Source organism: Drosophila miranda (assembly GCF_003369915.1).
Source record: "Drosophila miranda strain MSH22 chromosome Y unlocalized genomic scaffold, D.miranda_PacBio2.1 Contig_Y1_pilon, whole genome shotgun sequence".
Lineage (NCBI taxonomy): Eukaryota > Metazoa > Arthropoda > Insecta > Diptera > Drosophilidae > Drosophila > Drosophila miranda.
Genome location: NW_022881603.1, coordinates 39,478,047 through 39,505,776, shown reverse-complemented (window position 1 = coordinate 39,505,776; position 27,730 = coordinate 39,478,047). Strand labels below are relative to the sequence as shown.

General features: G+C 43.2%; 1 protein-coding gene and 1 long non-coding RNA gene across 4 annotated transcripts in view; both read right to left on the bottom strand.

Annotated features, from left to right (window-relative positions):
• LOC117189825 (myosin-M heavy chain-like) overlaps positions 1-27,730 on the bottom strand; it is a 107,639-nt gene that overhangs the window by 56,492 nt on the left and 23,417 nt on the right. The window lies entirely within an intron of this gene.
• Positions 21,960-23,721, bottom strand: LOC117189826. The gene is made up of 2 exons (XR_004473585.1): positions 23,570-23,721; positions 21,960-23,516 (listed from the first exon to the last, which is right to left on the bottom strand). It is a non-coding gene; the product is annotated as an uncharacterized LOC117189826 (long non-coding RNA).

Below are 27,730 nucleotides of genomic sequence, written 5' to 3'. Positions count from 1 at the left end.
TTTGTAATAATTTAAAAAATGTTATTTTTTGCTATTACCATTGTTGTGCTCACAACTAATTTTTCTTCAATTTCCTCTTTTGGCCAATGTTCCTTAGATTTCGCCAACCATTGAGGCCCTTTCCACCAAATCTTAAAATCTTTTAGCTTATCTGCACTAATGCCCCTTGATGCTACATCTGCTGGATTGTCTTCAGTTCTAACGTGTCCCCATTTAATTTCCTTAATCTTTCTTACTTCGTCAGTTCGACGCCTGATAAACTTGTCTTTATTGTCTCCATTCTTTATCCAGGCTAGAGTAATAGTAGAATCACTCCAGGCATAACACTCTACATTACTTCCAACCGCTACTTTCACCCGTTGAATTAATTTTGCCAGAAGATGTGCTGCACAAAGTTCTAATTATACCCGATACTCAAAATGAGTATTTGGGTATATTAGATTTGTGGTAAAAGTGGGTGTGTGTAACGTCCAGAAGGAATCGTTTCCGACCCCATAAAGTATATATATTCTTGCTCAGCATCAATAGCCGAGTCGATTGAGCCCTGTCTGTCTGTCCATCCGTCCGTCTGTCCGTCCCCTTCAGCGCCTAGTGCTCAAAGACTATAAGAGCTAGAGCAACGATGTTTTGGATCCAGACTTCTGTGATATGTCACTGCTACAAAAACATTTCAAAACTTCGCCCCGACCACTTCCGCCCCCAAAAAGGACGAAAATCTGTGGCATCCACAATTTTAAAGATATGAGAAAACCAAAAACGTAGAATTGTAGAGACTGACCATATCTTTAAGACTGCGGAATCTGAATTGGATCGTATTATTATTATAGCCAGCATCAAGAAAACAATTTCCTTTTTTCTCGCCCTGTCTCTCTCTAACACACACGTAGCATAGGCGGCTTTGCTTAGAGTAAAACATTAGCGCCTAGATCTCAGAGACTACAAAAGCTAGAGCAACCAAATTTGGTATCCACACTCCTAATATATCGGACCGAGACGAGTTTGTTTCAAAATTTCGCCACACCCCCTTTCGCCCCCGCAAAGGACGAAAATCTGGGGATATTCAAAAATCTCAGAGACTATTAAGGCTAGAGTAACCAAATTTGGTATCCGCACTCCTGTTAGATCTTACTATAAAACGTGTATCTCAAAATTTCGCCCCACCCCCTTTCGCCCACACAAAGGACGAAAATCTGTTGCATCCACAATATTGCACATTCGAGAAAACTAAAAACGCAGAATCATAGATAATGATCATATATATCAGATTGCTGAATCTGGATCAGATCAGATCATTTTTATAGCCAATAGGAACAAATCAATTTGCAGTGGCTACGCAGCACCCGACGTCACGCTCAGACTGATTTTCTGTCTCTCTCGCACGCACTCTTTGTCGTGTCGTTTAATATTAGCGGCGTCTGCCGGAGGAGAGCCATACTGACTTAGTATCGGGTATAACCGTAGAGTTGCGGTGTCCGCAGCAACTCACAACGTTCCCCCTCGTTTTTATACCCGATACTCAAAATGAGTATTGGGGTATATTAGATTTGTGGTAAAAGTGGATGTGTGTAACGTCCAGAAGGAATCGTTTCCGACCCCATAAAGTATATATATTCTTGATCAGCATCAATAGCCGAGTCGATTGAGCCATGTCTGTCTGTCCGTCTGTCCGTCCGTCCGTCCGTCCGTCCGTCCGTCCCCTTCAGCGCCTAGTGCTCAAAGACTATAAGAGCTAGAGCAACGATGTTTTGGATCCAGACTTCTGTGATATGTCACTACTACAAAAATATTTCAAAACTTCGCCCCGCCCACTTCCGCCCCACAAAGGACGAAAATCTGTGGCATCCACATTTTTAAAGATACGATAAAACCAAAAACGCAGAATCGGTGAGGATGACCATATCTTCTACAGTGCAAAATCTGAACCAGATCGTATAATGTTTATAGCCAGAATCAAGAAAACAATTTCATTCTTTCTCACTCTGTCTCTCTCTAACACACAGGTTTCATGGTCGGTTTTGTCAATTGCAAAATATGAGTTAAAGGATCTCAGAACCTATAAGAGCCAGAGCAACCAAATTTGGTATCCACACTCCTGTGATATCGGACCTTGACCGTTTCGTGTCCAAATTTCGCCACACCCCCTTCCGCCCCCGCAAAGGACGAAAATCTGGGGCATCCACAAATCTCAGAGACTATTACGGCTAGAGTAACCAAATTTGATATCCGCACTTCTGTTAGATCTCACTATAAAACGTATATCTCAGAATTTCGCCCCACCCCCTTCCGCCCCCACAAAAGACGAAAATCTGTTGCATCCACAATATTGCACATTCGAGAAAACTAAAAACGCAGAATCATAGATAATGACCATATCTATCAGATTGCTGAATCTGGATCAGATCGGATCATTTGTGTAGCCAAAAGCAAGAAATCAATTTTCAGTGGCTACGCAGCGCCCGACGTCACGCTCAGACTGATTTTCTGTCTCTCTCGCACGCACTCTTTGTCGTGTGGTTCAATATTAGCGGCGTCTGCCGCAGCAGAGCCATACTGACTTAGTATCGGGTATAACTGTAGAGTTGCGGTGTCCGCAGCAACTCACAACGTTCCACCTCGTTTCTGTTTTTATACCCGATACTCAAAATGAGTATTGGGGTATATTAGATTTGTGATAAAAGTGGATGTGTGTAACGTCCAAAAGGAATCGTTTCTGACCCCATAAAGTATATATATTCTTGATCAGCATCAATAGCCGAGTCGATTGAGCCCTGTTTGTCTGTCCGTCTGTCCGTCCGTCCGTCTGTCCGTCTTTCCGTCTGTCCGTCCCCTTCAGCGCCTAGTGCTCAAAGACTATAAGAGCTAGAGCAACGATGTTTTGGATCCAGACTTCTGTGATGTCACTGCTACAAAAATATTTCAAAACTTCGCCCCGCCCACTTCTGCCCCCACAAAGGACGAAAATCTGTGGCATCCACAATTTTAAAGATATGAGAAAACCAAAAACGAAAATCTGGGGATATTCAAAAATCTCAGAGACTATTAAGGCTAGAGTAACCAAATTTGGTATCCGCACTCCTGTTAGATCTTACTATAAAACGTGTATCTCAAAATTTCGCCCCACCCCTTCCGCCCACACAAAGGACGAAAATCTGTTGCATCCACAATATTGCACATTCGAGAAAACTAAAAACGCAGAATCATAGATAATGACCATATCTATCAGATTGCTGAATCTGGATCAGATCAGATCATTTTTATAGCCAATAGGAACAAATCAATTTGCAGTGGCTACGCAGCACCCGACGTCACGCTCAGACTGATTTTCTGTCTCTCTCGCACGCACTTTTTGTCGTGTCGTTTAATATTAGCGGCGTCTGCCGGAGGAGAGCCATACTGACATAGTATCGGGTATAACCGTAGAGTTGCGGTGTCCGCAGCAACTCACAACGTTCCCCCTCGTTTTTTCTGTTTTTATACCCGATACTCAAAATGAGTATTGGGGTATATTAGATTTGTGGTAAAAGTGGATGTGTGTAACGTCCAGAAGGAATCGTTTCCGACCCCATAAAGTATATATATTCTTGATCAGCATCAATAGCCAAGTCGATTGAGCCATGTGTGTCTGTCCGTCTGTCCGTCCGTCCGTCTGTCCGTCTTTCCGTCTGTCCGTCCCCTTCAGCGCCTAGTGCTCAAAGACTATAAGAGCTAGAGCAACGATGTTTTGGATCCAGACTTCTGTGATATGTCACTGCTATAAAAATATTTCAAAACTTCGCCCCGCCCACTTCTGCCCCCACAAAGGACGAAAATCTGTGGCATCCACAATTTTAAAGATATGAGAAAACCAAAAACGTAGAATTGTAGAGAATGACCATATCTTTAAGACTGCGGAATCTGAATTGGATCGTATTATTATTATAGCCAGCATCAAGAAAACAATTTCATTTTTTCTCGCCCTGTCTCTCTCTAACACACACGTAGCATAGGCGGCTTTGCTTAGAGTAAAACATTAGCGCCTAGATCTCAGAGACTACAAAAGCTAGAGCAACCAACTTTGGTATCCACACTCCTAATATATCGGACCGAGACGAGTTTGTTTCAAAATTTCGCCACACCCCCTTCTGCCCCCGCAAAGGACGAAAATCTGGGGATATTCAAAAATCTCAGAGACTATTAAGGCTAGAGTAACCAAATTTGGTATCCGCACTCCTGTTAGATCTTACTATAAAACGTGTATCTCAAAATTTCGCCCCACCCCCTTCCGCCCATACAAAGGACGAAAATCTGTTGCATCCACAATATTGCACATTCGAGAAAACTAAAAACGCAGAATCATAGATAATGACCATATCTATCAGATTGCTGAATCTGGATCAGATCAGATCATTTTTATAGCCAATAGGAACAAATCAATTTGCAGTGGCTACGCAGCACCCGACGTCACGCTCAGACTGATTTTCTGTCTCTCTCGCACGCACTCTTTGTCGTGTCGTTTAATATTAGCGGCGTCTGCCGGAGGAGAGCCATACTGACTTAGTATCGGGTATAACCGTAGAGTTGCGGTGTCCGCAGCAACTCACAACGTTCCCCTCGTTTTTTCTGTTTTTATACCCGATACTCAAAATGAGTATTGGGGTATATTAGATTTGTGGTAAAAGAGGATGTGTGTAACGTCCAAAAGGAATCGTTTCTGACCCCAGAAAGTATATATATTCTTGATCAGCATCAATAGCCGAGTCGATTGAGCCCTGTCTGTCTGTCCGTCTGTCCGTCCGTCTGTCCGTCTGTCCGTCCCCTTCAGCGCCTAGTGCTCAAAGACTATAAGAGCTAGAGCAACGATGTTTTGGATCCAGACTTCTGTAATATGTCACTGCTACAAAAGTATTTCAAAACTTCGCCCCGCCCACTTCCGCCCCACAAAGGACGAAAATCTGTGGCATCCACAATTTTAAAGATATGAGAAAACCAAAAACGTAGAATTGTAGAGAATGACCATATCTTTAAGACTGCGGAATCTGAATTGGATCGTATTATTATTATAGCCAGCATCAAGAAAACAATTTCATTTTTTCTCGCCCTGTCTCTCTCTAACACACACGTAGCATAGGCGGCTTTGCTTAGAGTAAAACATTAGCGCCTAGATCTCAGAGACTACAAAAGCTAGAGCAACCAAATTTGGTATCCACACTCCTAATATATCGGACCGAGACGAGTTTGTTTCAAAATTTCGCCACACCCCCTTCTGCCCCGCAAAGGACGAAAATCTGGGGATATTCAAAAATCTCAGAGACTATTAAGGCTAGAGTAACCAAATTTGGTATCCGCACTCCTGTTAGATCTTACTATAAAACGTGCATCTTAAAATTTCGCCCCACCCCCTTCCGCCTACACAAAGGACGAAAATCTGTTGCATCCACAATATTGCACATTCGAGAAAACTAAAAACGCAGAATCATAGATAATGACGATATCTATCAGATTGCTGAATCTGGATCAGATCGGATCATTTTTGTAGCCAAAAGCAAGAAATCAATTTTCAGTGGCTACGCAGCGCCCGACGTCACGCTCAGACTGATTTTCTGTCTCTCTCGCACGCACTTTTTGTCGTGTCGTTTAATATTAGCGGCGTCTGCCGGAGGAGAGCCATACTGACATAGTATCGGGTATAACCGTAGAGTTGCGGTGTCCGCAGCAACTCACAACGTTCCCCTCGTTTTTTCTGTTTTTATACCCGATACTCAAAATGAGTATTGGGGTATATTAGATTTGTGGTAAAAGTGGATGTGTGTAACGTCCAGAAGGAATCGTTTCCGACCCCGTAAAGTATATATATTCTTGATCAGCATCAATAGCCAAGTCGATTGAGCCCTGTCTGTCTGTCCGTCTGTCCGTCCGTCCGTCTGTCCGTCTGTCCGTCCCCTTCAGCGCCTAGTGCTCAAAGACTATAAGAGCTAGAGCAACGATGTTTTGGATCCAGACTTCTGTAATATGTCACTGCTACAAAAGTATTTCAAAACTTCGCCCCGCCCACTTCGCCCCCACAAAGGACGAAAATCTGTGGCATCCACAATTTTAAAGATATGAGAAAACCAAAAACGTAGAATTGTAGAGAATGACCATATCTTTAAGACTGCGGAATCTGAATTGGATCGTATTATTATTATAGCCAGCATCAAGAAAACAATTTCATTTTTTCTCGCCCTGTCTCTCTCTAACACACACGTAGCATAGGCGGCTTTGCTTAGAGTAAAACATTAGCGCCTAGATCTCAGAGACTAAAAAAGCTAGAGCAACCAAATTTGCTATCCACACTCCTAAGATATAGGACCGAGACGAGTTTGTTTCAAAATTTCGCCACACCCCCTTCTGCCCCCGCAAAGGACGAAAATCTGGGGATATTCAAAAATCTCAGAGACTATTAAGGCTAGAGTAACCAAATTTGGTATCCGCACTCCTGTTAGATCTTACTATAAAACGTGCATCTCAAAATTTCGCCCCACCCCCTTCCGCCTACACAAAGGACGAAAATCTGTTGCATCCACAATATTGCACATTCGAGAAAACTAAAAACGCAGAATCATAGATAATGACCATATCTATCAGATTGCTGAATCTGGATCAGATCAGATCATTTTTATAGCCAATAGGAACAAATCAATTTGCATTGGCTACGCAGCACCCGACGTCACGCTCAGACTGATTTTCTGTCTCTCTCGCACGCACTCTTTGTCGTGTCGTTTAATATTAGCGGCGTCTGCCGGAGGAGAGCCATACTGACTTAGTATCGGGTATAACCGTAGAGTTGCGGTGTCCGCAGCAACTCACAACGTTCCCCCTCGTTTTTTCTGTTTTTATACCCGATACTCAAAATGAGTATTGGGGTATATTAGATTTGTGGTAAAAGTGGATGTGTGTAACGTCCAAAAGCAATCGTTTCTGACCCCATAAAGTATATATATTCTTGATCAGCATCAATAGCCGAGTCGATTGAGCCCTGTCTGTCTGTCCGTCTGTCCGTCTGTCCGTCTGTCCGTCCCCTTCAGCGCCTAGTGCTCAAAGACTATAAGAGCTAGAGCAACGATGTTTTGGATCCAGACTTCTGTAATATGTCACTGCTACAAAAGTATTTCAAAACTTCGCCCCGCCCACTTCCGCCCCCACAAAGGACGAAAATCTGTGGCATCCACAATTTTAAAGATATGAGAAAACCAAAAACGTAGAATTGTAGAGAATGACCATATCTTTAAGACTGCGGAATCTGAATTGGATCGTATTATTATTATAGCCAGCATCAAGAAAACAATTTCATTTTTTCTCGCCCTGTCTCTCTCTAACACACACGTAGCATAGGCGGCTTTGCTTAGAGTAAAACATTAGCGCCTAGATCTCAGAGACTACAAAAGCTAGAGCAACCAACTTTGGTATCCACACTCCTAATATATCGGACCGAGACGAGTTTGTTTCAAAATTTCGCCACACCCCTTCTGCCCCGCAAAGGACGAAAATCTGGGGATATTCAAAAATCTCAGAGACTATTAAAGCTAGAGTAACCAAATTTGGTATCCGCACTCCTGTTAGATCTTACTATAAAACGTGCATCTTAAAATTTCGCCCCACCCCCTTCCGCCTACACAAAGGACGAAAATCTGTTGCATCCACAATATTGCACATTCGAGAAAACTAAAGACGCAGAATCATAGATAATGACGATATCTATCAGATTGCTGAATCTGGATCAGATCGGATCATTTTTGTAGCCAAAAGCAAGAAATAAATTTTCAGTGGCTACGCAGCGCCCGACGTCACGCTCAGACTGATTTTCTGTCTCTCTCGCACGCACTCTTTGTCGTGTGGTTCAATATTAGCGGCGTCTGCCGCAGGAGAGCCATACTGACTTAGTATCGGGTATAACTGTAGAGTTGCGGTGTCCGCAGCAACTCACAACGTTCCACCTCGTTACTACTCCGTCTTTAAAAATATGGGTATACAAATCTATCCCAATTATTACATCTACCCTACTTGGTTTGTTAAAGTTCGGGTCTAACAACACATAATCTTGCCACTTAGTTTTATCAATATTGAAAGACTTTAATGGTAAAGCTTTCATCAATTTCGGAAGAATAATTGCTTCAATATTTAGAGGACCTTTATTATTATCACGAGTTTTTACCGATAAAGTAACTTTGTACTTTGAAGTGCAAGAGTCTGTAGATGACACTCCACTTACCTCGGTGTTCGCTCTTTTTATACCCGATACTCAAAATGAGTATTGGGGTATATTAGTATGCTGTATGCTGATGATGTCAAAATCTGTCTTTCTTACTCTGATTGGTATTTGCACACACGCCTTCAACTTGATCTAAGTGAACTACTATTGTGGTGTTCAACTAATCTTCTTTTTCTGAACCTTTCCAAATGCAAACTTATGACATTTTACCGTCGCGCTCCTCATTTTGTCTCATATGTTCTAGGAAATCATGTCCTTGAGCGAATTTCGAGTTCAAATGACCTCGGTGTCCTTTTTGATCATAAGATGTGTTTCAACACCCATATAGCTGCAACTGTAAATAAAGCTAAGGGTGTTTTAGCGTTCATCAAGCGTTGGTCCAAGGAGTTTGACGACCCGTACGTTACGAAACAACTGTACATCTCGTTAGTACGTCCTATATTGGAGTATTGTTCTTGTGTGTGGAGCCCGCAGTATAAGGAGCAGCAGGCTGTTATTGAATCCTTGCAAAAGCAATATTTAATTTTTGCCCTTCGGAACTTTAACTGGGACTCGGGTAGAATCTTGCCACCGTACCGGTCTAGGCTAAATCTTATTGACCTGCCATCGTTGCACCATCGCAGAATATGCAATGGTGTAATGTTCGTGCACAAGCTCCTTCTTGGGACTGTTGACTCCCAAACTCTCTTGGGTCAGATTGACTTGGCCGTTCCATCTAGACCTACCCGTACTTTTAGGCCTATCCGTCTACCCATATGTAGGTCTAATTATGCTCATCATGAACCTTTTAGGGTTTTATGCCATAATTATAACTCCCTCTGTCAAACCCTATCCCCTGAACTGTCTCTTAAACTAATTGCATGCAATATTTATAATCATTTAAATTTAGCTAACTTTTAACTTATCTTTTTCCGCCTTTAGTAACTAAGCACCATAATTAACAGACAATTTGTTAATTTAATAAATAAATAAATTAGATTTGTGGTAAAAGTGGATGTGTGTAACGTCCAGAAGGAATCGTTTCCGACCCCATAAAGTATATATATTCTTGATCAGCATCAATAGCCGAGTCGATTGAGCCATGTCTGTCTGTCCGTCTGTCCGTCTGTCCGTCCGTCCGTCCGTCCGTCCGTCCGTCCGTCCCTTCAGCGCCTAGTGCTCAAAGACTATAAGAGCTAGAGCAACGATGTTTTGGATCCAGACTTCTGTGATATGTCACTGCTACAAAAATATTTCAAAACTTCGCCCCGCCCACTTCCGCCCCCACAAAGGACGAAAATCTGTGGCATCCACATTTTTAAAGATACGATAAAACCAAAAACGCAGAATCGGTGAGGATGACCATATCTTCTACAGTGCAAAATCTGAACCAGATCGTATAATGATTATAGCCAGAATCAAGAAAACAATTTCATTCTTTCTCACTCTGTCTCTCTCTAACACACAGGTTTCATGGTCGGTTTTGTCAATTGCAAAATATGAGTTCAAGGATCTCAGAACCTATAAGAGCCAGAGCAACCAAATTTGGTATCCACACTCCTGTGATATCGGACCTTGACCGTTTCGTGTCCAAATTTCGCCACACCCCCTTCCGCCCCCGCAAAGGACGAAAATCTGGGGCATCCACAAATCTCAGAGACTATTAAAGCTAGAGTAACCAAATTTGGTATCCGCACTTCTGTTAGATCTCACTATAAAACGTATATCTCAGAATTTCGCCCCACCCCCTTCCGCCCATACAAAGGACGAAAATCTGTTGCATCCACAATATTGCACATTCGAGAAAACTAAAAACGCAGAATCATAGATAATGACCATATCTATCAGATTGCTGAATCTGGATCAGATCGGATCATTGTTGTAGCCAAAAGCAAGAAATCAATTTTCAGTGGCTACGCAGCGCCCGACGTCACGCTCAGACTGATTTTCTGTCCCTCTCGCACGCACTCTTTGTCGTGTGGTTCAATATTAGCGGCGTCTGCCGCTGGAGAGCCATACTGACTTAGTATCGGGTATAACTGTAGAGTTGCGGTGTCCGCAGCAACTCACAACGTTCCCCCTCGTTTTTTCTGTTTTTATACCCGATACTCAAAATGAGTATTGGGGTATATTAGATTTGTGGTAAAAGTGGATGTGTGTAACGTCCAAAAGGAATCGTTTCTGACCCCATAAAGTATATATATTCTTGATCAGCATCAATAGCCGAGTCGATTGAGCCCTGTCTGTCTGTCCGTCCGTCCGTCTGTCCGTCTTTCCGTCTGTCCGTCCCCTTCAGCGCCTAGTGCTCAAAGACTATAAGAGCTAGAGCAACGATCTTTTGGATCCAGACTTCTGTGATATGTCACTGCTACAAAAATATTTCAAAACTTCGCCCCGCCCACTTCTGCCCACACAAAGGACGAAAATCTGTGGCATCCACAATTTTAAAGATATGAGAAAACCAAAAACGTAGAATTGTAGAGATTGACCATATCTTTAAGACTGCGGAATCTGAATTGGATCGTATTATTATTATAGCCAGCATCAAGAAAACAATTTCATTTTTTCTCGCCCTGTCTCTCTCTAACACACACGTAGCATAGGCGGCTTTGCTTAGAGTAAAACATTAGCGCCTAGATCTCAGAGACTACAAAAGCTAGAGCAACCAAATTTGGTATCCACACTCCTAATATATCGGACCGAGACGAGTTTGTTTCAAAATTTCGCCACACCCCCTTCCGCCCCCGCAAAGGATGAAAATCTGGGGATATTCTAAAATCTCAGAGACTATTAAGGCTAGAGGTACCAAATTTGGTATCCGCACTCCTGTTGGATCTCACTATAAAACGTATATCTCAAAATTTCGCCCCACCCCCTTCCGCCCCCACAAAGGACGAAAATCTGTTGCATCCACAATATTGAGGATACGAGAAAACTAAAAACGCAGAATCATAGATAATGATCATATATATCAGCTTGCTGAATCTGGATCAGATCAGATCATTTTTATAGCCAATAGGAACAAATCAATTTGCAGTGGCTACGCAGCGCCCGACGTCACGCTCAGACTGATTTTCTGTCTCTCGCACGCACTCTTTGTCGTGTCGTTTAATATAAGCGGCGTCTGCCGGAGGAGAGCCATACTGACTTAGTATCGGGTATAACCGTAGAGTTGCGGTGTCCGCAGCAACTCACAACGTTCCCCCTCGTTTTTATACCCGATACTCAAAATGAGTATTGGGGTATATTAGATTTGTGGTAAAAGTGGATGTGTGTAACGTCCAAAAGGAATCGTTTCTGACCCCATAAAGTATATATATTCTTGATCAGCATCAATAGCCGAGTCGATTGAGCCCTGTCTGTCTGTCCGTCTGTCCGTCCGTCCGTCTGTCCGTCTTTCCGTCTGTCCGTCCCTTCAGCGCCTAGTGCTCAAAGACTATAAGAGCTAGAGCAACGATGTTTTGGATCCAGACTTCTGTGATATGTCACTGCTACAAAAATATTTCAAAACTTCGCCCCGCCCACTTCTGCCCCCACAAAGGACGAAAATCTGTGGCATCCGCAATTTTAAAGATATGAGAAAACCAAAAACGAAAATCTGGGGATATTCAAAAATCTCAGAGACTATTAAGGCTAGAGTAACCAAATTTGGTATCCGCACTCCTGTTAGATCTTACTATAAAACGTGTATCTCAAAATTTCGCCCCACCCCCTTCCGCCCACACAAAGAACGAAAATCTGTTGCATCCACAATATTGCACATTCGAGAAAACTAAAAACGCAGAATCATAGATAATGACCATATCTATCAGATTGCTGTATCTGGATCAGATCAGATCATTTTTATAGCCAATAGGAACAAATCAATTTGCATTGGCTACGCAGCACCCGACGTCACGCTCAGACTGATTTTCTGTCTCTCTCGCACGCACTTTTTGTCGTGTCGTTTAATATTAGCGGCGTCTGCCGGAGGAGAGCCATACTGACTTAGTATCGGGTATAACCGTAGAGTTGCGGTGTCCGCAGCAACTCACAACGTTCCCCCTCGTTTTTTCTGTTTTTATACCCGATACTCAAAATGAGTATTGGGGTATATTAGATTTGTGGTAAAAGTGGATGTGTGTAACGTCCAAAAGGAATCGTTTCTGACCCCATAAAGTATATATATTCTTGATCAGCATCAATAGCCGAGTCGATTGAGCCCTGTCTGTCTGTCCGTCCGTCCGTCTGTCCGTCTTTCCGTCTGTCCGTCCCCTTCAGCGCCTAGTGCTCAAAGACTATAAGAGCTAGAGCAACGATCTTTTGGATCCAGACTTCTGTGATATGTCACTGCTACAAAAATATTTCAAAACTTCGCCCCGCCCACTTCTGCCCCCACAAAGGACGAAAATCTGTGGCATCCACAACTTTAAAGATATGAGAAAACCAAAAACGTAGAATTGTAGAGATTGACCATATCTTTAAGACTGCGGAATCTGAATTGGATCGTATTATTATTATAGCCAGCATCAAGAAAACAATTTCATTTTTTCTCGCCCTGTCTCTCTCTAACACACACGTAGCATAGGCGGCTTTGCTTAGAGTAAAACATTAGCGCCTAGATCTCAGAGACTACAAAAGCTAGAGCAACCAAATTTGGTATCCACACTCCTAATATATCGGACCGAGACGAGTTTGTTTCAAAATTTCGCCACACCCCCTTCCGCCCCCGCAAAGGATGAAAATCTGGGGATATTCTAAAATCTCAGAGACTATTAAGGCTAGAGTAACCAAATTTGGTATCCGCACTCCTGTTAGATCTCACTATAAAACGTATATCTCAAAATTTCGCCCCACCCCCTTCCGCCCCCAAAAATCTGTTGCATCCACAATATTGAGGATACGAGAAAACTAAAAACGCAGAATCATAGATAATGATCATATATATCAGCTTGCTGAATCTGGATCAGATCAGATCATTTTTATAGCCAATAGGAACAAATCAATTTGCAGTGGCTACGCAGCGCCCGACGTCACGCTCAGACTGATTTTCTGTCTCTCTCGCACGCACTCTTTGTCGTGTCGTTTAATATAAGCGGCGTCTGCCGGAGGAGAGCCATACTGACTTAGTATCGGGTATAACCGTAGAGTTGCGGTGTCCGCAGCAACTCACAACGTTCCCCCTCGTTTTTATACCCGATACTCAAAATGAGTATTGGGGTATATTAGATTTGTGGTAAAAGTGGATGTGTGTAACGTCCAGAAGGAATCGTTTCCGACCCCATAAAGTATATATATTCTTGATCAGCATTGATCGCCAAGTCGATTGAGCCATGTCTGTCTGTCCGTCCCCTTCAGCGCCTAGTGCTCAAAGACTATAAGAGCTAGAGCAACGATGTTTTGGATCCAGACTTCTGTGATATGTCACTGCTACAAAAGTATTTCAAAACTTCGCCCCGCCCACTTCTGCCCCCACAAAGGACGAAAATCTGTGGCATCCACAATTTTAAAGATATGAGAAAACCAAAAACGTAGAATTGTAGAGAATGACCATATCTTTAAGACTGCGGAATCTGAATTGGATCGAATTATTATTATAGCCAGCATCAAGAAAACAATTTCATTTTTTCTCGCCCTGTCTCTCTCTAACACACACGTAGCATAGGCGGCTTTGCTTAGAGTAAAACATTAGCGCCTAGATCTCAGAGACTACAAAAGCTAGAGCAACCAAATTTGGTATCCACACTCCTAATATATCGGACCGAGACGAGTTTGTTTCAAAATTTCGCCACACCCCCTTCCGCCCCCGCAAAGGACGAAAATCTGGGGATATTCAAAAATCTCAGAGACTATTAAAGCTAGAGTAACCAAATTTGGTATCCGCACTCCTGTTAGATCTTACTATAAAACGTGCATCTTAAAATTTCGCCCCACCCCCTTCCGCCTACACAAAAGACGAAAATCTGTTGCATCCACAATATTGCACATTCGAGAAAACTAAAAACGCAGAATCATAGATAATGACTATATCTATCAGATTGCTGAATCTGGATCAGATCGGATCATTTTTGTAGCCAAAAGCAAGAAATCAATTTTCAGTGGCTACGCAGCGCCCGACGTCACGCTCAGACTGATTTTCTGTCTCTCTCGCACGCACTCTTTGTCGTGTGGTTCAATATTAGCGGCGTCTGCCGCAGGAGAGCCATACTGACTTAGTATCGGGTATAACTGTAGAGTTGCGGTGTCCGCAGCAACTCACAACGTTCCACCTCGTTACTACTCCGTCTTTTAAAATATGGGTATACAAATCTATCCCAATTATTACATATACCCTACTTGGTTTGTTAAAGTTAGGGTCTAACAACACATAATCTTGCCACTTAGTTTTATCAATATTGAAAGACTTTAATGGTAAAGCTTTCATCAATTTCGGAAGAATAATTGCTTCAATATTTAGAGGACCTTTATTATTATCACGAGTTTTTACCGATAAAGTAACTTTGTACTTTGAAGTGCAAGAGTCTGTAGATGACACTCCACTTACCTCGGTGTTCGCTCTTTTTATACCCGATACTCAAAATGAGTATTGGGGTATATTAGTATGCTGTATGCTGATGATGTCAAAATCTGTCTTTCTTACTCTGATTGGTATTTGCACACCCGCCTTCAACTTGATCTAAGTGAACTACTATTGTGGTGTTCAACTAATCTTCTTTTTCTGAACCTTTCCAAATGCAAACTTATGACATTTTACCGTCGCGCTCCTCATTTTGTCTCATATGTTCTAGGAAATCATGTCCTTGAGCGAATTTCGAGTTCAAATGACCTCGGAGTCCTTTTTGATCATAAGATGTGTTTCAACACCCATATAGCTGCAACTGTAAATAAAGCTAAGGGTGTTTTAGCGTTCATCAAGGGTTGGTCCAAGGAGTTTGACGACCCGTACGTTACGAAACAACTGTACATCTCGTTAGTACGTCCTATATTGGAGTATTGTTCTTGTGTGTGGAGCCCGCAGTATAAAGAGCAGCAGGCTGTTATTGAATCCTTGCAAAAGCAATATTTAATTTTTGCCCTTCGGAACTTTAACTGGGACTCGGGTAGAATCTTGCCACCGTACCGGTCTAGGCTAAATCTTATTGACCTGCCATCGTTGCACCATCGCAGAATATGCAATGGTGTAATGTTCGTGCACAAGCTCCTTCTTGGGACTGTTGACTCCCAAACTCTCTTGGGTCAGATTGACTTGCCCGTTCCATCTAGACCTACCCGTACTTTTAGGCCTATCCGTCTACCCATATGTAGGTCTAATTATGCTGATCATGAACCTTTTAGGGTTTTATGCCATAATTATAACTCCCTCTGTCAAACCCTATCCCCTGAACTGTCTCTTAAACTAATTGCATGCAATATTTATAATCATTTAAATTTAGATAACTTTTAACTTATCTTTTTCCGCCTTTAGTAACTAAGCACCATAATTAACAGACAATTTGTTAATTTAATAAATAAATATATTAGATTTGTGGTAAAAGTGGATGTGTGTAACGTCCAGAAGGAATCGTTTCCGACCCCATAAAGTATATATATTCTTGATCAGCATCAATAGCCGAGTCGATTGAGCCCTGTCTGTCTGTCTGTCCGTCCGTCCGTCCGTCCGTCTGTCCGTCTGTCCGTCCCCTTCAGCGCCTAGTGCTCAAAGACTATAAGAGCTAGAGCAACGATGTTTTGGATCCAGACTTCTGTGATATGTCACTGCTACAAAAATATTTCAAAACTTCGCCTTGCCCACTTCCGCCCCCACAAAGGACGAAAATCTGTGGCATCCACAATTTTAAAGATATGAGAAAACCAAAAACGCAGAATCGTAAAGAATGACCACATCTTTTAGACTGCAGAATCTGAATTGGATCGTATTATTATTATAGCCAGCATCAAGAAAACAATTTCATTTTTTCTCGCCCTGTCTCTCTCTAACACACACGTAGCATAGGCGGCTTTGCTTAGAGTAAAACATTAGCGCCTAGATCTCAGAGACTTTAAAATCTAGAGCAACCAAATTTGGTATCCAGACTCCTAATATATCGTACCGAGACGAGTTTGTTTCAAAATTTCGCCACACCCCCTTCCGCCCCCGCAAAGGACGAAAATCTGGGGATATTCACAAATCTCAAAGACTATTAACGCTAGAGTAACCAAATTTAGTATCCGCACTCCTGTTAGATCTCACTATAAAACGTATTTCTCAAAGTTTCGCCCCACCCCCTTCCGCCTACACAAAGGACGAAAATCTGTTGCATGCACAATATTGCAGATTCGAGAAAACTAAACACGCAAAATCATAGATAACGACCATATCTGTCTGATTGCTGAATCTGGATCAGATCAGATCATTTTTATAGCCAACAGAAACAAATCAATTTGCAGTGGCTACGCAGCGCCCGACGTCACGCTCAGACTGATTTTCTGCCTCTCTCGCACGCACTCTTTGTCGTGTCGTTTAATATTAGCGGCGTCTGCCGGAAGAGAGCCATACTTACTTAGTATCGGGTATAACCGTAGAGTTGCGGTGTCCGCAGCAACTCACAACGTTCCACCTCGTTTTTTTTACTTTTACTTAATTATACCCGATACTCAAAATGAGTATTGGGGTATATTAGATTTGTGGTAAAAGTGGATGTGTGTAACGTCCAGAAGGAATCGTTTCCGACCCCATAAAGTATATATATTCTTGATCAGCATTGATCGCCAAGTCGATTGAGCCATGTCTGTCTGTCCGTCTGTCCGTCCGTCCGTCTGTCCGTCCCTATTAGCGCCTAGTGCTCAAAGACTATAAGAGCTAGAGCAACGATGTTTTTGCTCTAGACTTCTGTAATATGTCACTGCTACAAAAATATTTCAAAACTTCGCCCCGCCCACTTCCGCCCCCCACAAAGGACGAAAATCTGTGGCATCCACAATTTTAAAGATACGAGAAAACCAAAAACGGAGAATCGTAGAGAACGACCATATCTTTAAGACTGCAGAATTTGAATTAGATCGTATTATTATTATAGCCAGCATCAAGAAAACAGTTTCATTTTTTCTCGCCCTGTCTCTCTCTAACACACACGTAGCATAGGCGGCTTTGCTTAGAGTAAAACATTAGCGCCTAGATCTCAGAGACTACAAAAGCTAGAGCAACCAAATTTGGTATCCACACTCCTAATATATCGGACCGAGACGAGTTTGTTTCAAAATTTCGCCACACCCCCTTCCGCCCCCGCAAAGGATGAAAATCTGGGGATATTCACAAATCTCAGAGACTATTAACGCTAGAGTAACCAAATTTGGTATCCGCACTCCCGTTAGATCTCAGTATAAAACGTATATCTCAACATTTCGCCCCACCCCCTTCCGCCTACACAAAGAACGAAAATCTGTTGCATCCACAATATTGCAGATTCGAGAAAACTAAAAACGCAGAATCATAGATAACGACCATATCTATCAGATTGCTGAATCTGGATCAGATCAGATCATTTTTATAGCCAAAAGGAACAAATCAATTTGCACTGGCTACGCAGCGCCCGACGTCACGCTCAGACTGATTTTCTGTCTCTCTCGCACGCACTCTTTGTCGTGTCGTTCAATATTAGCGGCGTCTGCCGGAGGAGAGCCATACTGACTTAGTATCGGGTATAACTGTAGAGTTGCGGTGTCCGCTGCAACTCACAACGTTCCCCCTCGTTAGGCTTAAAAACAATTTGAAATATGAGACTTAGCTGATGAATTCTGCTTCTGCTGTTGTTACTGCTGCCTCTGAAGTCGCTGCTGCTGATACCGCTGTTGCTGCTTCTGGTGTTGCCTCTGCTTAAGTCGCTGCTGCTGATATCGCTGTCGCTGCTGCTGGTGTTGCCTCTGCTTAAGTCGCTGTCGCTGATCTTCCTGTCGCTGCAGTTATTGTTGCTGGCACAGTGGGCACACACAGTCACAGTTATTTGCCACTTTTTTTTTATACCCGATGCTCAAAATGAGTATTGGGGTATAATAGATTTGTGGTAAAAGTGGATGTGTGTAACGTCCAGAAGGAATCGTTTCCGACCCCATAAAGTATATATATTCTTGATCAGCATTGATCGCCAAGTCGATTGAGCCATGTCTGTCTGTCCGTCTGTCCGTCCGTCCGTCTGTCCGTCCCTATTAGCGCCTAGTGCTCAAAGACTATAAGAGCTAGAGCAACGATGTTTTTGCTCTAGACTTCTGTAATATGTCACTGCTACAAAAATATTTCAAAACTTCGCCCCGCCCACTTCCGCCCCCCACAAAGGACGAAAATCTGTGGCATCCACAATTTTAAAGATACGAGAAAACCAAAAACGGAGAATCGTAGAGAACGACCATATCTTTAAGACTGCAGAATTTGAATTAGATCGTATTATTATTATAGCCAGCATCAAGAAAACAGTTTCATTTTTTCTCGCCCTGTCTCTCTCTAACACACACGTAGCATAGGCGGCTTTGCTTAGAGTAAAACATTAGCGCCTAGATCTCAGAGACTACAAAAGCTAGAGCAACCAAATTTGGTATCCACACTCCTAATATATCGGACCGAGACGAGTTTGTTTCAAAATTTCGCCACACCCCCTTCCGCCCCCGCAAAGGATGAAAATCTGGGGATATTTACAAATCTCAGAGACTATTAACGCTAGAGTAACCAAATTTGGTATCCGCACTCCCGTTAGATCTCAGTATAAAACGTATATCTCAACATTTCGCCCCACCCCCTTCCGCCTACACAAAGAACGAAAATCTGTTGCATCCACAATATTGCAGATTCGAGAAAACTAAAAACGCAGAATCATAGATAACGACCATATCTATCAGATTGCTGAATCTGGATCAGATCAGATCATTTTTATAGCCAAAAGGAACAAATCAATTTGCACTGGCTACGCAGCGCCCGACGTCACGCTCAGACTGATTTTCTGTCTCTCTCGCACGCACTCTTTGTCGTGTCGTTCAATATTAGCGGCGTCTGCCGGAGGAGAGCCATACTGACTTAGTATCGGGTATAACTGTAGAGTTGCGGTGTCCGCTGCAACTCACAACGTTCCCCCTCGTTAGGCTTAAAAACAATTTGAAATATGAGACTTAGCTGATGAATTCTGCTTCTGCTGTTGTTACTGCTGCCTCTGAAGTCGCTGCTGCTGATACCGCTGTTGCTGCTTCTGGTGTTGCCTCTGCTTAAGTCGCTGCTGCTGATATCGCTGTCGCTGCTGCTGGTGTTGCCTCTGCTTAAGTCGCTGTCGCTGATCTTCCTGTCGCTGCAGTTATTGTTGCTGGCACAGTGGGCACACACAGTCACAGTTATTTGCCACTTTTTTTTTATAGCCGATGCTCAAAATGAGTATTGGGGTATATTAGATTTGTGGTAAAAGTGGATGTGTGTAACGTCCAGAAGGAATCGTTTCCGACCCCATAAAGTATATATATTCTTGATCAGCATTGATCGCCAAGTCGATTGAGCCATGTCTGTCTGTCCGTCTGTCCGTCCGTCCGTCTGTCCGTCCCTATTAGCGCCTAGTGCTCAAAGACTATAAGAGCTAGAGCAACGATGTTTTTGCTCTAGACTTCTGTAATATGTCACTGCTACAAAAATATTTCAAAACTTCGCCCCGCCCACTTCCGCCCCCCACAAAGGACGAAAATCTGTGGCATCCACAATTTTAAAGATACGAGAAAACCAAAAACGGAGAATCGTAGAGAACGACCATATCTTTAAGACTGCAGAATTTGAATTAGATCGTATTATTATTATAGCCAGCATCAAGAAAACAGTTTCATTTTTTCTCGCCCTGTCTCTCTCTAACACACACGTAGCATAGGCGGCTTTGCTTAGAGTAAAACATTAGCGCCTAGATCTCAGAGACTACAAAAGCTAGAGCAACCAAATTTGGTATCCACACTCCTAATATATCGGACCGAGACGAGTTTGTTTCAAAATTTCGCCACACCCCCTTCCGCCCCCGCAAAGGATGAAAATCTGGGGATATTCACAAATCTCAGAGACTATTAACGCTAGAGTAACCAAATTTGGTATCCGCACTCCCGTTAGATCTCAGTATAAAACGTATATCTCAACATTTCGCCCCACCCCCTTCCGCCTACACAAAGAACGAAAATCTGTTGCATCCACAATATTGCAGATTCGAGAAAACTAAAAACGCAGAATCATAGATAACGACTATATCTATCAGATTTCTGAATCTGGATCAGATCAGATCATTTTTATAGCCAAAAGGAACAAATCAATTTGCACTGGCTACGCAGCGCCCGACGTCACGCTCAGACTGATTTTCTGTCTCTCTCGCACGCACTCTTTGTCGTGTCGTTCAATATTAGCGGCGTCTGCCGGAGGAGAGCCATACTGACTTAGTATCGGGTATAACTGTAGAGTTGCGGTGTCCGCTGCAACTCACAACGTTCCCCCTCGTTAGGCTTAAAAACAATTTGAAATATGAGACTTAGCTGATGAATTCTGCTTCTGCTGTTGTTACTGCTGCCTCTGAAGTCGCTGCTGCTGATACCGCTGTTGCTGCTTCTGGTGTTGCCTCTGCTTAAGTCGCTGCTGCTGATATCGCTGTCGCTGCTGCTGGTGTTGCCTCTGCTTAAGTCGCTGTCGCTGATCTTCCTGTCGCTGCAGTTATTGTTGCTGGCACAGTGGGCACACACAGTCACAGTTATTTGCCACTTTTTTTTTATACCCGATGCTCAAAATGAGTATTGGGGTATATTAGATTTGTGGTAAAAGTGGATGTGTGTAACGTCCAGAAGGAATCGTTTCCGACCCCATAAAGTATATATATTCTTGATCAGCATCAATAGCCAAGTCGATTGAGCCATGTCTGACTGTCCGTCTGCCCGTCCGTCCGTCTGTCCGTCTGTCCGTCCCTATTAGCGCCTAGTGCTCAAAGACTATAAGAGCTAGAGCAACGATGTTTTGGATCCAGACTTCTGTGATATGTCACTGCTACAAAAATATTTCAAAACTTCGCCCCGCCCACTTCCGCCACCACAAAGGACGAAAATCTGTGGCATCCACAATTTTAAAGATATGAGAAAACCAAAAACGTAGAATTGTAGAGAATGACGATATCTTTAAGACTGCAGAATTTGAATTAGATCGTATTATTATTATAGCCAGCATCAAGAAAACAATTTCATTTTTTCTCGCCCTGTCTCTCTCTAACACACACATAGCATAGGCGGCTTTGCTTAGAGTAAAACATTAGCGCCTAGATCTCAGAGACTACAAAAGCTAGAGCAACCAAATTTGGTATCCACACTCCTAATATATCGGACCGTGTAACGTGCAACGAGTCCTGTTCGAAAACGGGCGTTACGATTTGAGAGAGCTGGGCACGCTAATAATTATCCGGCTCTAGCTCGTCGGCTTTGGGGGTGGAGTTGTTGCTCCCTCAGATCAACCCAGACTCGAGGCTTCAATTACTAATAATATTGCCAGAATTTAGCGTGCTGCGACTTGTGCTAGAACGGTAGATTTGACGAGAAGAAGATACGAAGCTAAAGAGGATAGAGAACAGGAAGAGATAGGGAAGCGAAAGGAAAGAAGGGTAAAGAGGAAATGGAAGTGAGAACCAAGGAAAACGGAGAGATCGGTGTATTGTCCGCAGATGTTATGCGGAGTCTGAACCCACCCTGCCTTTGGTCATCCTCACGGAATAGCCGTTCTTCGATGACCCCTTTTGACCTTTTACGAAAACGCGCGAGCTAGCATTGAGTCCATTTTGTTCTTTTATCTAAACTTCAACATTATTTCCTTAAAACAAAAATTAAATCCGATATGGCAACATAGTAAATGATCTTAATAACTACTAAAAATAGGTGATTCGTAATGGTTGGGTATATAAGGATATTTGATAATGTAATGAGTATATATATAATAAGACTGTAATTCGAGTTAAATTCTAATTAAATTCATAAATTTCGCTTTTCGCATAACATGGGAAAATCATTGAATACTTTAAGTTCGTTACTTTCGCTTTTCGCAAAAATGTGGAAAAATCATTAAATCTTTTAACTTCGGAATGAGTCGAAAATCAAAGAGGCGGTCTGGCTGACAAAACGTGATCTCCTATGCGGAGTTCAGTCGATGACTGGATGCAGATGGCATCTCTAATTAGCCAACGATCAGATCGCTCAAGGCAAAGCCTCAATAGGCAGGGGTCAGAGGTTTCAAATTCGCGAGGTTGGGCAAGGATCAGTTGGTTTTCAAAACTACGTACATTTCAACTTTTGGAAGGTATGCTTACTCACTCACTGTTCAATTTCCAACGACGAAAGATCGATCTTCCGGCGTAGGCTGAAAACAAGCGTTAATTCGGAAAGGTGGTTTACAGTACGAAGACTCTATCTCTTGCTACAACTCAGAATTCCCAACTTCGACCTACTCCTTGTATGTGGAGCCACAGAACTTTTGGGGGAATTTTCTCCCTGACAATTCAATCCGAACTTAACTGACAACAATAGCTTGTGAATATTTATAAAGATTGCTTAAGCTGATATGAGTTTAACGAATGTGTAACGAAAATGAATTAAACTAGCGATGTCTTAACAATACTTATAACTGCAAATTCTGAACACATTTCCCGAACTCCCAGGGGGAACTTGAACGTTAATGAGGTTAGCTGATAATTATTCTTCATGAATATACAAATTTTGTGAGATTTTTATACTTTAAACATTAGGATGGTAATAGACGAGACTAGCATCCGCTGAACCCTATGATTTGGTGAACTGTGCTCCCTGAAGCTGCTGGAAGAGGAATCCTGGACAGAGTCGGGGCGAAGAGGACAGCCGAAGGCGGAGAATTCTGCCTCTGTTTGGCCGACGATTGGGCAACCAGGAAGACGATGGCCGCAGTTGGCTTCATCGCTGCAGCATGGTCTGCGCTCGGGCAACCGAGAAAACGAAGGCCGCAGGTGGCTTTAGCACTGCAGCATCCCTGATTTGCTCCTGCTTCTTCTTCACGCGCCTTGGCGCGCGCTGCTGTTTAACCCTGTCTAGGGTGCTCCTCGCAGGCGAAGGGTCCCAAGCGGGAAGGCGTTTGCTTATTCCAGCCCCCGGCTGACTGCGCTCTGCGGCTTACTTAGCCGGCGACTGGACGATGGGGTGCGTTTAAATAGCGTGGGTCGCTGCCCCACGCAATAAGCGAAAGACCGTCCGGTCTTTGAAGCTGTGGCGTCTTTCCTCCGAGCGGGATCTGTCGCGACACTCCCGTGCCCCGTCACTCCACTTGTACGAGCAAGGGAATCAGCGGGTGCGTGAGCTGCAGAAAATCAGATGAAAACCTGTTCTGTGGATTTTTCCAATCGCACTCACCCAAAATATCGCGATCAACCGAAAGGTATGTCTTTTCCGTACCGTGTCGAGTTGTTTCACAATGGAATTTTCCTATGATGGCACTTCTTACAAAAGATTCGTTTGCGCGCACACCCGTTCTCGACGAGATCTTTAACCGAAAAAGGAATTTGACATGGCCTGTCAGATGTACAAAGCATCTCTGCGCGTTAACAGGTCAAAGTAACCCTGCGCGTTAACAGGTCAAAGTAACCCTGTGCCTGTCAAAGGGTGGCAGCATGTATCCCTGGCCCCGAGATCGATATCATGGTCTTGACTTTCAATTATTCTTTCAAATCTTAGCCGATTAATCCTTCCCGCCAAACCTATCGACTTCTTCTACGTCGCTTCAGGCCCGCTACAACCGAGACGAGTTTGTTTCAAAATTTCGCCACACCCCCTTCTGCCCCCGCAAAGGACGAAAATCTGGGGATATTCAAAAATCTCAGAGACTATTAAGGCTAGAGTAACCAAATTTGGTATCCGCACTCCTGTAAGATCTTACTATAAAACGTGTATCTCGAAATTTCGCCCCACCTCCTTCCGCCCACACAAAAGACGAAAATCTGTTGCATCCACAATATTGCACATTCGAGAAAACTAAAAACGCAGAATCATAGATAATTACCATATCTATCAGATTGCTGAATCTGGATCAGATCAGATCATTTTTATAGCCAATAGGAACAATTCAATTTGCAGTGGCTACGCAGCGCCCGACGTCACGCTCAGACTGATTTTCTGTCTCTCTCGCACGCACTCTTTGTCGTGTCGTTTAATATTAGCGGCGTCTGCCGGAGCAGAGCCATACTGACTTAGTATCGGGTATAACCGTAGAGTTACGGTGTCCGCAGCAACTCACAACGTTCCCCCTCGTTTTTTTTCAATTCTAGCCATTAAGCACTTTCGATGTTCCGGCCTCGAAAACGCCACCGTCGCGAAAAATTTTTATTTTTCAATTACAATAGATATACATATTTCGTTATCTATTAAAATACAGCCTGTCCAGCTCGTATTTTCCAAATTATTAATTGAAACTTCCGTTTCATTTATTATACCCGATACTCAAAATGAGTATTGGGGTATATTAGATTTGTGGTAAAAGTGGATGTGTGTAACGTCCAGAAGGAATCGTTTCCGACCCCATAAAGTATATATATTCTTGATCAGCATCAATAGCCGAGTCGATTGAGCCATGTCTGTCTGTCCGTCTGTCCGTCCGTCCGTCTGTCCGTCTGTCCGTCCGTCCGTCTGTCCGTCCCCTTCAGCGCCTAGTGCTCAAAGACTATAAGAGCTAGAGCAACGATGTTTTGGATCCAGACTTCTGTGATATGTCACTGCTACAAGAATATTTCAAAACTTCGCCCACTTCCGCCCCCACAAAGGACGAAAATCTGTGGCATCCACATTTTTAAAGATACGATAAAACCAAAAACGCAGAATCGTAGAGGATGACTATATGTTCTAGAGTGTAAAATCTCAACCAGATCGTATAATTATTATAGCCAGAATCAAGAAAACAATTTCATTCTTCATGGTCGGCTTTGCCAATTGCAAAATATGAGTTCAAGGATCTCAGAACCTATAAGAGCCGGAGCAACCAAATTTGGTATCCACACTCCTGTGATATCGGACCTTGACCGTTTCGTGTCCAAATTTCGCCACACCCCCTTCCGCCCCCGCAAGGGACGAAAATCTGGGGCATCCACAAATCTCAGAGACTATTAGGGCTAGAGTAACCAAATTTGGTAACCGCATTTCTGTTAGATCTCACTATAAAACGTATATCTCAGAATTTCGCCCCACCCCTTCCGCCCCCACAAAGGACGAAAATCTGTTGCATCCACAATATTGCAGATTCGAGAAAACTAAAAACGCAGAATCATAGATAATGACCATATCTATCAGACTGCTGAATCTGGATCAGATCGGATCATTTGTATACCCAAAAGGAACAAGGCAATTCGCACTGGCTAAGCAGCGCCCGACGTCACGCTCAGACTGATTTTCTGTCTCTCTCGCACGCACTCTTTGTCGTGTCGTTTAATATTAGCGGCGTCTGCCGGAGGAGAGCCATACTGACTAAGTATCGGGTATAACTGTAGAGTTGCGGTGTCCGCAGCAACTCACAACGTTCCCCCTCGTTTTATACTCTGTTCCTTCCTATAGGAGGGAAATCAAAGTTTTTATACCCGATACTCAAAATGAGTATTGGGGTATATTAGATTTGTGGTAAAAGTGGATGTGTGTAACGTCCAGAAGGAATCGTTTCCGACCCCATAAAGTATATATATTCTTGATCAGCATCAATAGCCGAGTCGATTGAGCCATGTCTGTCTGTCCGTCTGTCCGTCCGTCCGTCTGTCCGTCTGTCCGTCCGTCCGTCCGTCCGTCCGTCCCCTTCAGCGCCTAGTGCTCAAAGACTATAAGAGCTAGAGCAACGATGTTTTGGATCCATACATCTGTGATATGTCACTGCTACAAAAATATTTCCAAATTTTGCACCGCCCACTTCCGACCCCACAAAGAACGAAAATCTGTGACATCCACATTTTTAAAGATACGATAAAACCAAAAATGCAGAATCGTAGAAGATGACTATATGTTTTAGAATGTAAGATCTCAACCAGATCGTATAATTATTATAGCCAGAATCAAGAAAACAATTTCATTCTTTCTCGCTCTGTCTCTCTCTAACACACAGGTTTCATGGTCGGCTTTGCCAATTGCAAAATATGAGTTCAATGATCTCAGAACCTATAAGAGCCAGAGCAACCAAATTTGGTATCCACACTCCTGTGATATCGGACCTTGACCGTTTCCTGTCCAAATTTCGCCACACCCCCTTCCGCCCCCGCAAAGGACGAAAATCTGGGGCATCCACAAATCTCAGAGACTATTAAGGCTAGAGTAACCAAATTTGGTATCCGCACTTCTGTTAGATCTCACTATAAAACGTATATCTCAGAATTTCGCCCCACCCCCTTCCGCCCCCACAAAGGACGGAAATCTGTTGCATCCACAATATTGCACATTCGAGAAAACTAAAAACGCAGAATCATAGATAACGACCATATCTATCAGATTGCTGAATCTGGACCAGATCAGATAATTTTTATAGCCAAACGGAACAAATCAATTTGCACTGGCTACGCAGCGCCCGACGTCACGCTCAGACTGATTTTCTGTCTCTCTCGCACGCACTCTTTGTCGTGTCGTTTAATATTAGCGGCGTCAGCCGGAGCAGAGCATACTGACTAAGTATCGGGTATAACTGTAGAGTTGCGGTGTCCGCTGCAACTCACAACGTTCCCCCTCGTTAGGCTTAAAAACAATTTGAAATATGAGACTTAGCTGATGAATTCTGCTTCTGCTGTTGTTACTGCTGCCTCTGAAGTCGCTGCTGCTGATACCGCTGTTGCTGCTTCTGGTGTTGCCTCTGCTTAAGTCGCTGCTGCTGATATCGCTGTCGCTGCTGCTGGTGTTGCCTCTGCTTAAGTCGCTGTCGCTGATCTTCCTGTCGCTGCAGTTATTGTTGCTGGCACAGTGGGCACACACAGTCACAGTTATTTGCCACTTTTTTTTTATACCCGATGCTCAAAATGAGTATTGGGGTATATTAGATTTGTGGTAAAAGTGGATGTGTGTAACGTCCAGAAGGAATCGTTTCCGACCCCATAAAGTATATATATTCTTGATCAGCATCAATAGCCGAGTCGATTGAGCCCTGTCTGTCTGTCCGTCTGTCCGTCCGTCCGTCCCCTTCAGCGCCTAGTGCTCAAAGACTATAAGAGCTAGAGCAACGATGTTTTGGATCCATACATCTGTTATATGTCACTGCTACAAAAATATTTCAAAACTTTTCCCCGCCCACTTCCGCCCCCACAAAGGACGAAAATCTGTGGCATCCACACTTTTTAAAGATACGATAAAACCAAAAATGCAGAATCGTAGAAGATGACTATATGTTCTAGAGTGTAAAATCTCAACCAGATCGTATAATTATTATAGCCAGAATCAAGAAAACAATTTCATTCTTTCTCGCTCTGTCTCTCTCTAACACACAGGTTTCATGGTCGGCTTTGCCAATTGCAAAATATGAGTTCAAGGATCTCAGAACCTATAAGAGCCAGAGCAACCAAA